The sequence below is a fragment of the Callithrix jacchus genome, chromosome 8 (genome assembly GCF_049354715.1).
Source record: "Callithrix jacchus isolate 240 chromosome 8, calJac240_pri, whole genome shotgun sequence".
Taxonomy (NCBI): domain Eukaryota; kingdom Metazoa; phylum Chordata; class Mammalia; order Primates; family Cebidae; genus Callithrix; species Callithrix jacchus.
Window position 1 is genome coordinate 88697422 of NC_133509.1, and position 17617 is coordinate 88715038.

The following is a 17617-nucleotide window of genomic DNA, read 5'->3' on the forward strand; positions in this document are numbered from 1 at the left end:
TCACGAGGTGAAGAGATCAAGACCATCCTGGTCAACAAGGTGAAACTCCATCTCTACTAAAAATACAAAAATTAGCTGGGCATGGTGGTGAGCACCTGTAGTTCCAGCTACTCGGGAGGCTGAGGCAGGAGAATTGCTTGAACCCAGAAGGCGGAGGTTGTGATGAGCCGAGATCGTGCATTGCACTCCAGTCTGGGTAACAACAGCGAAACTCTGTCTCAAAAAAAAAAAAACCAATCCTGTTCCAAGAAAGGAGAAAGCAATAGCTAATTTCACTCTCTGTAACATCTTGGCTAACCAGGGGTTCTGAGTGTGTCCACACGACAACTTCACTGCTAGTACAACCAGTGTATTAGTCCATTTTCACGCTGCTATAAAGAAACATCCAAGACTGGGTAACATAAAAGAAAGAGGTTTAATTGACTCACAGTTCCACAAGACTAGGGAGGCCTCAGGAAACTTACAATCATGATGGAAGGGGAAGGAAGGACCTTTTTCATATAGCAGCAAGAGAGAGAAGTACACAAGGGAAATGCCAGATGCCTATAAAACCATCAGATCTTGTGAGGACTCACTCACTATCATGAGAACAGGATAGGATGAACCACCCCTATGATTCAAACACTTCCCACCAGTTTCCTTCATTGACACATGGGGATTATGGGGATTACAATTCAAGATCAGATTTGGTTAGGGACACAGCCATACCATATCAATCAATATTCAAGAAAACAAGCACATTAAACATAACTATAACCAAGGACCCTCACAGAGTCCATTTAGCTCCCCTGCCACTTCTACCAGAACAGGTGCTAGCATCCACAGCTGAGAGACCTGAAGGCAAATGACATCACAGGACTCTGAAGACCCTCCCCAGTACCGGCCCAGAGCCCAGTAGCTCCACTGGGTGTCTAGACCCAGAAGAGCAATAAAACTCACTGCAGTCTGGCTCTCAGGAAGGGCCATCAATCCATGGGAGAAAAGAATCTGAACAGCAGCCCTTGAGCCCCAGATCTTTCCACTGACATACTCTACCCAAATGAGAAAGAACCAGAAGAACAATTCTGGTAAACATAACAAAGCAAAGTTCTTTTTTTTTTTTTTTTGAGACGGAGTTTCACTCGTTGCCCAGGCTGGAGTGCAATGGCAAGATCTCGGCTCACTGCAACCTCTGCCTCCTGGGTTCAGGCAATTCTCCTGCCTCAGCCTCCTGAGTAGCTGGGATTACAGGCACGCACCACCATGCCCAGCTAATTTTTTATATTTTTTTAGTTGAGACAGGGTTTCACCATGTTGACCAGGATGGTCTCTATCTCTTGACCTCGTGATCCACCTGCCTCGGCCTCCCAAAGTGCTGGGATTACAGGCTTGCGCCACCGCGCCCGGCCCCAAAGCAAAGTTCTTTAACACCCCCAGAAGATCACACTAGCTCCCCAGAAATGGATCCAAACAACGAATAAATCTCTGAATTGCCAGAAAAAGAATTCATAAGGTCGATTATTAAGCTACTCAAGAAGGCACTAGAGAAAGGTGAAAATCAACTTAAATAAATTTTTTTTAGAAGGACAGGATATGGATGGAAACATCTCCAGAGAAATAAGTCACATAAATAAAAAAAACAATCACAACTTTTGAAAATGAAAGACACAGTTAGAGAAATAAGGAATACATTGGAAAGTTTCAACAGGAGAATTAAACAATAGAAGAAAGAACTTCAGATTCCAAAGACAAGGTTTTCAAATTAACCAAATCTGACAAAAAAGGGAAAAATAAGTTGAAAAAATGAACAAAGCCTCCAAAAAGTTTGAGATTACATTAAACAACGAAACCTAAGAATAATTGGTGTTCCCAAAGAAGAAGAGAAAACTTATTTGAGGGAATAATCAAGGAAAAATTCACTGGCCTTGCTAGAGATTTAGACATCCAAATATAAGATGCTCAAAGAACATCCAGGAAATTCATTGCAAAAAGATCATCACCTAGGCACATAGTCATTGGGCTATCTAACGTCAAGACAAAGAAAATAATCTTAAGAGCTGTAAGGCAAGCATCAGATTATATATAAAGGAACACCTATCAGAATAACAGCAGATTTCTCAGCAGATACCCTATAAGCTGGAAGGGAATGGGTCCTATTTTTAGCCTCCTTAAACCAAACATTATCAGCTAAGAATTTTGAAACCAGTGAAACTAAGCCTCCTAAATGAAGAAAACCTAAAGTCTTTTTAAAACAAACAAATGCTGAGAGAATTCACCACTATCAAGCAAGTACTACAAGAACTGCTAAAAGGAATTCTAAATTTTGAAACAAAACCTCAAAATATACCAAAATAGAACTTCTTTAAAGCCTAAATCTCACAGGCCTATAAAACAATAGCATAATAAAATAAAATAAACACAAGGTATTCAGGCAACAATTAGCACAATGAATAGAAGAGTACCTCACACCTCAGTACTAATGTTGAACGTAAATGGAATAAATACTCCACTTAAAAGATACAGAATGGCAGAGTGGATAAGAATTTACCAACCAAGTATCTGCTGTCTTCAAGAGACTCAGGTAAACTTAAGGAAAAGGGGTGGAAAAAGATATTCTGTGCAAATGGACAACAAAATTGAGCAGGACTCCTTATTCTTATATCTTAGACAAAACAGATGTTACAGTAACAAGTTAAAAAAACACAAAGAAGAACATTATATAATGATAAAAAGATTAGTCCAATGGGAAAATATCACAATCCTAAAAATACATGCACCTAAAACCAGAATTGCCAAATTTATAAAACAATTACTATTAGACCTAAGAAATGAGATAGATAGTATCAACACAATAGTAGTGGGGGACTTCAATATTCCACTGACAGCACTAGACAGGCCATAAAAAAAGAAATCAACAAAGAAACAATGGACTTAAACTATAACCTAAAACAAATGGACTTTGTAGATATTTACAGAAGATTCTACCCAACAACTGCAGAATATGCATTCTATTCATCAGCACATGAAACATTCTCCAAGATAGATCACATGACAGGCCACAAAACAAGTCTCAATAAATTTAAGAAAATTAAAATTATACCAAGTACTCTCTCAGACCACAGTGGAATAAAATTGGATGTCTATTCAAAACGAAGCCCTGAAAACCATGCAACTACATGGAAATTAAATAACCTGTTCCTGAATTATCACTGGGTCAGCAATGAAATCAAGATGGAAATTTTAAAAGTCTTTGAACTGAATAATAATAGTGACACAACCTATGAAAACCTCTAGGATACAGAAAAAGCAGTGTAAGAGAAAAGTTCATAGCATTAAATGCCTACATCAAAAAGTCTGAAAGAGTACAAATAGACAATCTAAGGTCACAACTCAAGGAACTAGAGAAATAAGAACAAACGAAACCCAAACTAAGGAGAAAAAAAAGAAATAACAAAGATCACAGCAGAACTAAATGATATTGAAACAAAAAAAAAAGAAAAAGGGAAATGAAAAAAAAAGATGGTCCTTTGAAAAAATAAATAAAATTGGTAGTATATTAGCAAGATTAACCAAGAAAAGAAGGGAGAAGATCCAGATAAGCTCAATCAGAAATGAAATGAGAGATGTTACAACTGATACCACAGAAACACCAAAGATCATTCAAGGCTACTATGAAGACCTTTATGTGCACAAGTGAGAAAATATACAGGAGATGGATAAATTCCTGGAAATATGCAGCCCTCCTAGTTTAAAACAGGAAGAAATAGAAACTCTGAACAGACAGATAAAAAGCAGTGAGATTTAAATGGTTATTTAAAAAATTGCCAACCCAAAAAAGTCCAGGACCAGATGGATTCATAGCTGAATTGTATCAGACATTCAAAGAAGAATTGGTACAAACACTATTGAAATTATTCCAAAAGACAGAGAAAGAGGAAATCCTCCTCAAATCATTCTATGGAGCCAGTATCACCCTAACACCAAAACCAAGAAAGGACATTAAAAAGAAAGCTATAGGCCAATATCTTTTATGAATATAAATGCAAAAATCCTCAACAAAATCCAATAGCATATCAAAAAGATAATCTGCCAGGATCAGATAAATGGGTTTCTTATCAGGGATGCAGGGATGGTTTAACATATGCAAGTCAATAAATGTTATACACCACATAAATAGAATTAAAAACAAAAATCATATGATCATCTCAATAGACACAGAAAATGCATCTAACAAAATTCAGCAACCTTTATGATTAAAACTCTCGGCAAAATTGGCATAGAAGGGACATATCTTGAGGTAATAAAAGCCATATATAACAAACCCACAACCAACATTATACTGAATGGAGAAAAGTTGAAAGCAATCCCTCTGAGAACTGGAACAAGACAAGGATGTCTACTTTCACCACTTCTATTCAACATAGTACTGAAAGTCCTAGCCAGAGCAATCAGACAAGAGAAGGAAATAGGGGGCATCCAAATCAGTAAAGAAGAAGTCGAACTGTCGCTGATCACTGATGATATGATCATATACCTAGAAAACCCTAAAACTCATCCAGAAATCTGATAAATGAATTCAGTAAAGTTTTAGAATATAACTAAATCAATATCCACAATCAGTAGCACTGCTATACACCAACAGTGACCAAGCTGAGAAATCAACAACTCAACCCCTTTTACAGTAGCTGAAATAAATAAATAAATAAATAAACAAACAAACAAATAAATAAAGTACTTACGAATATACCTAACCAAAGAGAGGTGAAAGATCTCTACTAATACTACAAAACATTTCTGAAAGAAAGCACAGATGACACAAGCAAATCATATTCTTCACAGAACTAGAAAAAAACAATCCTAAAATTCAAATGGAACCAAAAGAGCCCACATAGCCAAAGCAAGACCAAGCAAAAAGAACAAATCTGGAGGCACTGGAGGCAGCACATTGCCCACCTTCAAACTATACTATAAGGCTATAGTCACCAAAATAGCACAGTACTGGTACAGTAACAGGCAGATAGACCAATTGAACAGAATAGAGAATCCAGAAATAAAGCCAAATACTTAAGTCAACTGATCTTTGACAAAGCAAACAAAAACATAAAGTGGGAAAAGGATATCCTATTCAACAGATGGTGCTGAGATAACTGGCAAGCACATGTAGAAGAATGAAACTGGATCCTCATCTCTCATCTTATGAAAAAATCAACTGAAGATGGATCAAAGAGTTAAATCTAAGACCTGAAATCATAAAAATTCTGGAAGATAACTTCGAAAAAATCCTTCTTGGACATTGGCTTAGGCAAAGACTTCATGACCAAGAACCTAAAAGCAAATGCAACAAAAACAAAGATAAATATATGGGACTTAATTAAACTAAAAAGCTTCTGCACAGCAAAAGTAGTAATCAGCAGAGTAAACAAACAACCCACAGAGTGGGAGAAAATCTTCACAAATTATACATCTGAATATTCAGAATCTCCAAGGAATTCAAACATATCAGCAAGAAAAAAAATAATCCCATCAAAAAGTAGTCTAAGCACATGAATAGATAATTCTCAAAAGAAGATATACAAATGGCCAAAAAACATATGCAAAAATGCTTAACATCACTAATTATCAGAGAAATGCTAATCAAAACCACAACGTGATACCACCTTACTCCTGCAAGAATGGCCATAATTAAAAAATCAAAAATAATAGATGCTGGCGTGGATGTGGTGAAAAGGGAACATTTTTATACTGCTGGTTAGAAAGTAAGCAAGTACAATTACTATGAAACACAGTATGAAGATTCCTTAAAGAATTAAAAGTATGGTCAGGCATGGTGGCGCATGCCTATAATCCTACACTTTGGGAGGCCAAGGTGGGCAGATCACCTGAGGCCAGGAGTTTGAGACCTCCCTGGGGCCAACACTGCAAAACCCTTTCTCTACTAAGATTACAAAAATTAGCTGAGCATGGTGGTGCATGCCTGTAATCTCAGCTACTCAGGAGACTGAGGTACAAGAATCGCTTGAACCCAGGAGGTAAAGGTTGTGGAGAATTGAGCTGCAATCACGCTACTGCACTCTAGCCTGGGTGAGAGAGTGAGACTCTGTCTCAAAAACAAACTAAAAAGAACTAAAAGTGGATCTACCATGTGATCTAACAATCCCACTACTGGCTATCTACTCAGAGGAAAAGAAGTCATCACATAAAAAAGATACTGGCACATACATGCGTATAGCAGCACAATTACCCATTGCAAAAATATGGACCTAACTCAAATGCCCAACAATCAACAAGCATATAAAGAAAATGTGGGGTGTGTGTGTGTGTGTGTGTGTGTGTATCATGGGATGCTACTCAGCCATTAAAAAGAACAAAATAATGGCATTCACAACAACCTGGATAGAGTTGGAGACCAGTATTCTAAGTGAAGTAATTCAGGAATGGACAACCAAATATCACATGTTCTCACTTATAAGTGGGAGCTAAGCTATGAGGAAGCAAAGGCATAACAATGATACAATGGACTTTGGGACTCAGGCAGAAGGTAGGAGAGGGGTGAGGAATAAAATATTATACATTGGATACAGTATACATTGTTTGGGTGATGGGTGCACCAAAATCTTGGAAATCACTACTAAAGAACTTATACATGTAACCAAACACCACCTGTTCCCCTAAACCTATTGAAATAATAATAAAAAATGTATAATAATAATAATAATCATCATCAAAGATGTAATAATACTATTACATCTATACTAATACTATAGTTCTATTACAACTTTCAAAATATGTGAATGCAGTACTTTAATTTTTTAATTGAAAATTTCAACTGGCTGATTTTTAAAAAGCCATGGAATTAAATCAACAACAAAAAAAGAAAATTGTCACACTGCAGCTAAAGTAGCAATAGAGCATTGTTTATACAAGAACTTTAAAAGAGGGGTAACATATCATACTTAAGGTTAATGGAGAAAAGAATGTGCCCATACTTTGCTGATAGAAATGTTAAGAACCTTTTAGCAAAGCAGTCTGGCAAAATCTATTCAAACTAAAAAGACATACATCAATTTGGCTCAGTAATTCTATTCCTTGGAACCTATCAAAAGCAACAACATGAAATGAAGATGATCATTGTAGTATTTTTCTGTAGTGTATAAAAAAACAAGCCAATCAACTGAAATCTCATTAGTAAGGATTAAATAAATTCATAATGCTTATGGACATCACCAATTAAATGTACCATGTGATTTTTTATAAGGTATTCTGAGAGACACAAGACACAGAAAACTGAATATAACATTGTATTAGTCCATTTTCACACTGCTATAAAAATACTACCAGAAATGGGGTAATTTATGAAGAAAAGACGTTTAATTGACTCACAGTTCCGCATGGCCAGGAGGCCTTGGGAAACTTATAATCATGGCAAAAGGCGAGGGGAAGCAAGACACATTTTACGTGGTGGTGGGAGAGAGAGAGAGCAAGCACAGGGGAAACTGAGACATTCACCGAACAACCAGATCTCATGAGAACTCTCTACCACAAGAACAGCATGGGGGGAACCACTCCCATGATCCAGTCACCTTTCACTAGGTCCCTTTCTCAACATGTGGGGATTACAATTCAAATTATAATTCTAGATGAGATTTGGGTGGGGACACAGAGCCAAATCATATCAAATGTATTCCTAGTTTTATTTTAAGATGACTAAAAAGCACACAAGAATGTGTGTGTATGTGTGTGTATGTGTGTGTGTGTGTGTGGTGTATCTTTATAATGCGTGTATATTCTTTTTTAAAAAAAATTTAGGTTCAGGGGTACATGTGCAGGTTTATTATATAGGTAATCTTGCATCATGGTGTTGTACAGATCATTTTGTTACCCACCTACTAAGCCTAGTATCCATTAGTTATTTTTTTCTGATTCTCTCCCTCCTCTCACCCTCCACCTTCAAGTAGGCCCCAGTGTCTGTTGTTCCCTTTTGTGTCCATGAGTTCTCATCATTTAGCTCCCACTTATAAGTGAGAACATGCAGCATTTGGTTTTCTGGTTCCTGTGTTAGTTTTGCTAAGGATAATGGCTGCAGCTCCATCCATGTGACCATAAAGGACATGATCTTGTCCTTTGTTACGGTTTTCTTTTTTCTTTTCTTTTCTTGAGATGGAGTCTCGCTCTGTCACCCAGGCTGGAGTGCAGTGGTGAAATCTTGGATCACTGCAACCTCCACCTCCTAGGTTCAAGCAATTCTCTTGCATCAGCCTCTTGATTACAGACACCCACCACCATGCCCCACTAATTTTTGTATTTTTAGTAGAGACGAGGTTTCGCCATGTTGGCCAGGTTGGTTTCAAACTTTTGATCTCAGGTGATCCACCCGCCTCGGCCTCCCAAAGTGCTAGGAATACAGGTGTTAGCAACTGTATGTGGCTGTACATTTTCTTTATCCAGTCTACTATTGATGGGCATTTAGGTTGATTCCATATCTTTGCTACTGTAAATAGTGCTGCAATGAACCTTCATGTACATGTGTTTTTATGGTAGAAAAATTTATTTTCCTTTAGGTATATACTCAGTACTGAGACTGCTGAGTTGAATGACAGTTCTGTCTTTAGGTCTCTGAGGAATCACCACACTGCCTTCCATGATGAGTAAACTAATTTACACTTCCACCAACAGTGTATAAGCGTTCCCTTTTCTCTACTACCTTGTCATCTGTTATTTTTTGACTTTTTAGTAATAGCCATTCTGACCGGTGTGAAATGGTATCTCACTGTGGTTTTGATTTGCATTTCTCCAATGATCAATGATGTTGATCATACATGCCTGTTGGCTGCATGTATGTCTTCTTTTGAAAGCTGTCTGTTCATGATATTTGCTACCCACCTTTTTTTTTTTTTTTGAGACAGGGTTTTGCTGTATCCAGGCTGGGGTACAATGGCACAATCTCTGCTCACTGCAGCCTCTGCCCCTGGGCTCAAGTGATCCTCCTACCTCAGTCTCCCAAGTAGCTGTGACTACAGGCACACACCGCCACACCCAGCTATTTTTTTGTTTGCTTGTTTAATTCTGAGTAGAGACAGGGTACCACCATGATGCCCAGGATGGTATCAAACTTCTGAGCTCAAGTGATCCGCCTGCCTCAGCCTCCCAAAGTGCTGGTATTACAGGTGTGCGCCACTGCATCCAGCCTCACTTACCCACTTTTTAATGTTTTTTTTTCCTTGTAAATTTATATTCCCTATAGATGCTAGATATTAGATCATTGTCAGAGGCATATTTTGCAAATGTTTTCTCCCATTCTGTAGGTTGTCTGTTTACTCTGTTAATAGTTTCTTTTGCTGTGCAGAAGCTCTTAAGTTTAATTAGATCCCATTTGTCAATTTTTGCTTTTGTTTCAATTGCTTTTGATGTCTTTGTCATGAAATCTTGTCCATTCCTCTGTCCAGAGGGTATTGCCTAGGTTGTCTTCCAGGGTTTTTATAGTTTTGGGTTTTATATTTAAGTCTTTAAACCACCTTGAGCTGATTTGTATATACATAAGAAAGGGGTCCGGTTTCAATCTTCTGCATACGGTTAGCCAGTTATCCCAGAACCGCTTATTGAATAGGCAGTCCTTTCCTCATTGCTTGGTTTTGTCAACTTCGTTGAAGATCAGATGCCTGTAGGTGTGCAGACTTATTTCTTGCCTCTCTATTCTGTTCCAAGTTATGTATATATGTTTTCATTTGATTGCACAAGCATGTAGATAAAAGATGGAAAATTATAAGCCAAGTTGCTACGATGAGTTACAGGGTAGAAATGATGCTCACATTTATATATTTTTTAATTGTATTTATGCATATAGATGTAATTTTCAAAATAATTTTCTTAATGCTGTAAAAATGCTAACTGTTAAGACATAGCTCTTAATGGCTAGAAAGAACAGACAGAAAATACAACTCTCTGTGGCTGCATATTTAATAGAAGCACTTATTTCTATCACCCCAAATCAGCTGTCTTTCATCAATGTCATCTAAACCTGATCTCCCTTGACCTCTGAAATTATACATAGTAGCCCTAACCTTGTCTTAATTCTCCCCTATCTCTTCACCGAAACTAACCCTTCACATCTGCTCTAGAGACCACCCTCTCCTGCCCTTTCCAGCAACTATCATACATCTACTCTCTTCTGTCTCTTCAGCCCCTTCCTCTAGCTATGGGCTCAAATATCTTCTCCCCAAGATTCTTTTCTACTTGACAACTCCTTTCACAGTCAGATTTCACAAGAGTAAAATTGTCTGTTTTAATCATCTATTGATGACTTTCAAATTTCAATCTTTTCTTTCTAGTCTAAGCTCCCTATATCCAATAGTCTACATGTCATCTCCACCAAGATATTTCAAGGCATTTCAGACTCAACATGTCTGTTAGTCTGCTACAGTTGCCATAAGAGAATGCCACAGCTTAGGTTGCTTAAACAGCAGAAATTTATTTCTCACAGTTCTAGAGACTGGAATTTCAAGATTAAGGTGTTGGCAGGTTTGGCTTCTCCTGAGGCATCTCTCCTTGGGTTGCAGGTAATAGAACCCCACCCTAATAGATCTCCTCTTTAAAGACCCTACCTCTAAATAAAATCACATTCCAAGGTAATGGCAGTTTTAGGACTTTTCCTATCCATTTGTCACAGAAAAAGGTATCAACCCAAACTCCAGAGTTAGAAACCTGAGAGTTATCTTTGGTTCCCCTTTTCCCGGATGCTCCACCCCCTTGCAATTGTTCACCAAATGCAGACTCCACATCTCCATTACCACTGCTGTGGCCAGAGGTCATGATTACCCTCTTAGATTACTGCAACAATGCTCAACCCTTTTTTCCCCAACTACCAGCCAGCCCCCACTCAATCTAGCCTCCACTCTGTTAGTAGAACAATCTACCTTCCTTCAATAATAAAATCTAGTAATGCCACACCCTGGTTAGACACCTCCGCTCTACTGTTCACAGGAAAAATCCAAGCTCTTTTTCTTGGCTTAGAGCTTTTCCCATTATCTGTCTTCAATTTAGGGTTTCATCTCATCTTCCAGCACTTTATCCATTTGTAACCTGAGTTCCAGCAGCACCAAACAAATTTGTCACCAAATCCATCCTGCCCTCTTACCCCTGCTCTGTTCATTCTGTTCACTAACCCTGGAATGCCATTCCTTCTCTTCTCTTTCAGGTAAGGTTCTAAGTGAAGTAATTATTCTACATTATGTAATTCAGAAATGGACAACCAAATATCGTATGTTCTCACTTATAAGTGGGAGCTAAGCTATGAGGAAGCAAAGGCATAAGAATGATACAATAGACTTAGAGGACTTAGGCAGAAGGGTGCGAGAGGGGTGGGGAATAAAAGATTATACATTGGATACAGTGTCCATTGTTTGGGTGATGGGTCCTCCTCAAGGACCAAATCAAAGTTCCTCTATAAATCTATATTATACACACTTATTCAATTATTGTAATTTTATAGCTTTTTATTTCTCCCCCACCAGGCTATATATGTCTCAAAGATAATGGCATTACTTCTTTGGCACTCAATAATGTTTCTCCTATGAGTGATCGCAGAGCATTCATACAGTGCTTTGTCCCATAGCTTTACAAACTCAACAGTCCAAAATGGAACTCATAGTCTCCACTTTCATGTAGTTCCCCTCCCAGTGTTCATGATCCTACTATGGAACCCACTGTTTTTCTTGGACATATGAGCTTCAAATCTTGGACTCCTCTTGAATTTCATCTCTGCCTTCATTACCAAGATAAAATCAGTTACCAAAGCATAGACGTTTGTTCCTCAGAAAGTCGTTGCTCCTACCAGAAACCAAGTCCACACTACTTCTACCTGCACCTCTGCCCTATGCTAGCATCCCTGCTTTCAGCCTCTCTCAACCCAAATCTGCTAATTGCCACTTTTGGACAGTTTTCCTTAATCATCACATTTAAAGTATTGTTTTAGAGGATCTCTACTGCCTAAGGAGTTTATTTCAAACTCCTCACTTCCGCATTCAGGGAAGTAAAATTGCTGGTCTGCCCTCACTTACCGCAGCTACCCATCATAGACTCCAGGTACATCATTTACATTCCCCGCCAACGTCCTCTCTCTTTCCATGCTCCACCATTCATTCGACGTCCTGCTCATTTATTCATTACATATTTGCTGGGAACTCTCTCTATGTCAGTCACTGTGGTAGTCTCTGGTGATAAAAAGGTAAGGTTCATGCCTCCATATAAACCAAGATTCATATTTGTACATGCAAAATGGCACCCAGAAAAGTTAACGCTTACCAAATACCTCAGTGACTCCAATAGACCCCATTTAGAGGTACAGTGATATAAACTAACAATAAAACATAGGAATCATACATGAAATAAATATAGGTTATTATGGGAACATACACAATACCACCTGAAAGTCATGTTAGTAAGGTAAAGAAGATGGGGTTGGAGAGACTGCTGAGGGGGAAGACCTTCCATGAAGAGGGAACACCAGTGCAAAGCAAAGTCTTAAAAGGCTGGGAACAATGATGGTGCTGAAAATAGCTCAATGAGGTTGAATCAGAGAGTCCAGTGGGAAGGCATGGGAAATAAGAAGCACGACTGACCATATAGTACAGACCTGTCTCAAAGACAATGGATCTAAAGAAGGGAAAATGACATGATTAGATTCATTTCATAAAGATCAATCTGAAGGATGGACTGTGGGAAGGCAAGTCTTAAATCCAAGAGAAAATTTAGAGATAACTACACCATCTAGACAAAACAATGTGAAGAAACCTGGAGTGACAGCTCTATCAGTTACTACTTCGGTGACCTCTATTCAGTAATCATGATCCTGGAATCACTGCCAGGATAGGGCCTTAAACCTCTCCCCACTGCTACACTTAACTGTACCCCACCTCTCCATTCCCCCTCCAGGGTCCTGGAGAAGGGTGACAGAAGAAAAAAGAAGTTATGACAGTACGGGAAGATGACCACCAACAACTGGAATTGAGAATTTCATACTGTTCACTCCCCAAACAGCTGGTGAAAATCCCCACTCTATTTTGTGCCCTATTCTGCAGTAGTGATGCTCATGGGTAGGTGCCTCAGGCCTCTGGTTGCATCTCTGTCTTCCAGCTTAAGTATTGGTATTTCAATCACGGGAAGTTTTTTGCTTGTTTGTTCATTATTCTTTACTTTTATTTTTTCAAACAATATGCACACGTTTTAAAAACCATGTTACAGCAATACTCACCCCTTCCTCCATCCCTATCCCACCATTCTGCTCCCCACAGTCAACCACTCTTAGCTGTTTTTATGGCTTCTTTTGGTACTTAAGTCCATATTTTTAAAACTTTCCCTTTACCACAGATTTTACATATCTTGATCATGCTATGGCTTGGTCTAGTTTATTTTCATGCTTCTTGTGCTTGGGGTTTGTTGTACTTCTTAGATCTGTGGGTTTATAGTTTTCATCCAAATGATAAAATTTTTACCCATTATGTCTTCACATATTTTTGTCTCCCAACCCTCAGAGACAACAATTATGCCTATATGAGACTACTTGAAGTTGTCCCATAGCTCACAGATGCTCTCTGTTTTAAGTCTTTTTTCTCTATGTTTATTTTGGATGGTTTTGATCATTATATCTTTGGGTTTGCTCATCTTTTCTTCAGTGACATATAATCTGTTAATCCATTTGGGTCCATTTTTCATCTCAGATGTAGCAGTTTTCACCTATGGAAGCTCAATTTGGGTCTTTTTATATCTTCCATGTCTCTAAAATGCTGAATTTTCCTTCTACCTTCTTGAACATAAACTCTTAATCATTCCCTCTAATCCTTCCTAATGATTCTTTCCCCAACCATGATTCATTTTCTCAACATGCAAATACTGATCAGCATCCAGCTAACTTGAGGGAACTGCTGCAGATCTCTGTTGCTCTCCTTTGGTGAGCGTTCTTCCCTCTGGTACCCTTCCCTGAGAAATCCAGCCACCCTGGCCTCCCTCCCCAGCTCCATTTTCTCAACTCAAGAGTCCACCAGAATCTACCGGCATTCCTCCTCCCTGCACCATGATCTCAAATTTCTCTCAAGGCAGCAATCTGGGGTAAATACAGGGCTCATCTCATTTGATACCTGTTTCTCAGAGATAATTGTCCCTCTTTGCCTGAGTCTCAATATTTTGAAACATGCTTTTTTCATATATGGTGCCCAGGTTATTTTTATTGTTTTAACAGGAGGATACATGTGATCCCTGTTACCACATCTTGGCTGGAAGAAGAAGTTCAATACCACATTTCTAAATAAAAGGCTTATGCTGTTATTTTTTTATTTGTGCCTTTTAGACATTAACAATCATTTTCTTAAAGTGGTCAATGAGAATTTAGCCTCATTTTTATCTGCTCAATTTTCCTTGTACTTATTACTAATTTTGCTCAAACTGATCTGTCAATTTTTTTTCCAAATGCACAAACATACTCCCAGTTCTATTTCCACCCCTTGCCTCTACCCAGAGTTCTTCTCTCCAGATTTATTTTGGTTCTCTTGTTCTTTTGGCTTACTTCATAGCTGTCATTCTAGATTTCTTTTACTAAAGAGCTCATTACCTCTCTCTCTCTCAGGTTTCTGTTTCTTAGTTACTCCCTTGTTTTGCTAAGAAACTGCCTCTTCTACCCTCCTATGAAGGCTCTTTCAGTGTAGAAATCTGTGACTTTTCATCCTATGACATCTTCTGTTATTTATGTAATAATCTCCTCTCATTTGTTTTTTCTGTTCTCTACAGAACTTACAGATGTTCTAGGCTTGACATCCTGAACTCAGCCTTCAATTTTATCCTCTCTATTCTATGTTCCATTTCTTTGTATTTTTGTTCTGCTTTCTAAGAGATCTCAATTCTACCTACCAACCCTTCTATATCAATTTTATATTTTTTCATTTCCAAGAGCCTTTTCTTAATAACTAATAATGGCACTTATAAGCCAGGCATTGTCCAAGTGCTTTACATATATTATTTCATTTAATCTTCAAAAAAGGCAGGTACTATTATTATTCCATTTGGTGAGTGATTCAGAGATGTTAATAACTTGTCCAAGGTCTCATAGCTAGTAAGTGTCTTATTTGTGCCCTTGCGCGCACGCGCTTGCTCTCTCTCTCTCTCTCTCTCTCTGTTACAATATTGTCTCATCTTTCTGGGGGTATTAAAGGTTACAGTTGAGGGGGTTTTCTGAAGTTGTATTTTGCTTCTTATTATGATTCTTCTTCTAGGTTCTCATTTGTTTGTCTGGTCTCTCTTTCCCCAACCCCCCTTTGTCTCTCTCCTCTCTCTCTCTCTCTCTCTCTCTCTCTCTCTCTCTAATGTTGGCCTCTTTTCTCAAACATCTGGTGACTCTTGGCTGTCCATTCATGTTTAAGACTGAGGGATTAAAAAGCTGAGAAGGTGAATGGGGTTTGTCATTTGGTGGGTTTCATTTCGCATTGACCAAGAAGTGAGCCCATCTTTATGTTTGGGAAGTCACTATATATCAGTATTAGAAGGTCTTATTGCTGGAGTTGTTACTGTTTCTCCATAGAAGAGTCTCTACTCTCACCTTGAGGTTAGAAATTGTGGAAAGTGTCATTATAAGCTTAGCTTCAGGTCTTCTGTGAGTAGAATAAAACATGAGGACTGAGGATCCTAAAATTCAGTATGTAGACTTCTCAATGTATTTAATGCCAGTTTTCAATCCCATATCCCACCCTCCAATGGTCTCAGCAACTGCATATATAGAAACCTACCAGAACATTTTCTCCAGAGAACCCTGGGTCTCATGCTGTGGGGAGAAACAGAAGCCTAGCTACCTGAACAATGGGAAGAAAAGGGTTACTGCAGAAGCCTAGCTACCTGAATGACGGGAAGAAAAGGGTTACTGCAGAAACATAGCTACCTGAACAATGGGAAGAAAAGGGTTACTGCAGAAGCATAGCTACCTGAACAATGGGAAGAAAAGGGTTACTGCAAAAGCATAGCTACCTGAATGATGGGAAGAAAAGGGTTACTGCAGAAACCTAACTACCTGAACCATGGGAAGAAAAAGGTTACTGAGGAGGTCTGATCCCTATGTTCAGCCCCACACCGCTCTCCTTTCTGAGGCTCTGGTGCCTCAAGGACAGCATTGCAGAGGTTCTCCAGGACACACTGACTTACTTTTGATTGATTTTCCCCTCAGCCTACACCTTCTTTTCCATTTACACCCTAACTGGGTAAACTGCAATTCAATTCTGACACATTTACCTGGAGTAACATTAGATTCTTAGTGGTCCACATGAAGCCTACATCAGGTGCTAGCCACCAATAAAGTCCTTAGAGCCCCCAAACCTCTGACCATCTACAAATTTGGGGGTTCCTACAACTTCCCATGAGGTTTCGTAATCCACTAGAATGACTCACAGAACTCACTAAAACCACCAAACTTAACAATTATAGTTCTATTATAAAGGACACATATAAGGCAAGGTCTGGGAGGGTCCCAGATGTGGTCTCTATGCCATTTCCACTTGGAGTCAGGGCATGTCACGCTCCCAGCACATCAATGTGTTTAACAACAAGGAAGCTCCTCCAAACCTCAGTATGCCAAGTTTTTCAGGGTTTCATTAGGTAAATATGGTTGATTGCATCATTGGCCATGTAGCTGAACTCAATCTCTAGCTCCTCTCCCCTCCCTGGAGGTTGGGCTAGCAGAAAGTTCCAACCCTCTAATTCTGTGCTTGGTCTTTCTGATGATCAGCCCACATCCTTAAGCTACCTAGGAACCCATAATGAGCCACCTCATTAATATAACATACCTATCAGGAAAACTCTAAGTATTTTTTGCAGCTGTGTGACAGGAGCTGGGGACAACGACCAGATTTATTATTTATTACAACATACATTCTCTCCTTATTTTTCCTTTTTTTTTCTGTCTCCCAGGCAGAATATAGTAGTGTAATCATAGCTCACTACAACCTGGAACTCCCCAGTTCAAGTGATCCTCCAGCTTTAGCCTCCCAAGTAGTTAGTACTACAGGTCCCAGCCACCATGCCTGGCTATTTTTTTTAAAAAAATTCTTGTAGAAGGCCAGGTGCGGTGGCTTATGCCTATAATCCCAGTACTTTGGGAGGCCAAGGCAGTTGGATCACGAGGTGAAGAGATCAAGTCCATCCTGATCAACAAGGTGAAACCCTGTCTGTACTAAAAATACAAAAATTAGCTGGGCATGGTGGTGCATGCCTGTAGTCCCAGCTACTCGGGAGGCTTAGGCAGGAGAACTGCTTGAACCCAGAAGGCAGAGGTTGCAGTGAGCCGAGATCGTGCCGTTACACTCCAGTCTGGGTAACAACAGCGAAACTCTGTCTCAAAAAAAAAAAAAAAAGAATTCTTGTAGAGACAGGGTTTCTCCATGTTGTCCAAGCTAGTCTCAAACCCCTGGCCTCTAGCAATCCGGGATGCCAACCTTGACATCCCAAAGTGCTGGGCTTATATGTGTGAGCCACTACAGCCAGCACTCTACCTATTTTCTGTATTTCCAGTGTTTCCCATCTGTTAATATCTCATTCACTGTATTATTTGTTCTTATGTGTAATATCTTTTTTTTTCTTTTAGTTCCCTTGGAACAATACTGAAGAGAGT

General features: G+C 38.9%; 1 pseudogene across 3 annotated transcripts in view; it reads right to left on the reverse strand.

The window, feature by feature from the left end:
- The window catches only part of LOC118144943 (keratin, type II cytoskeletal 8 pseudogene), a 376247-nt pseudogene that overhangs the window by 129936 nt on the left and 228694 nt on the right, over positions 1-17617 (reverse strand). The gene's annotated exons all lie outside the window — the stretch shown is intronic.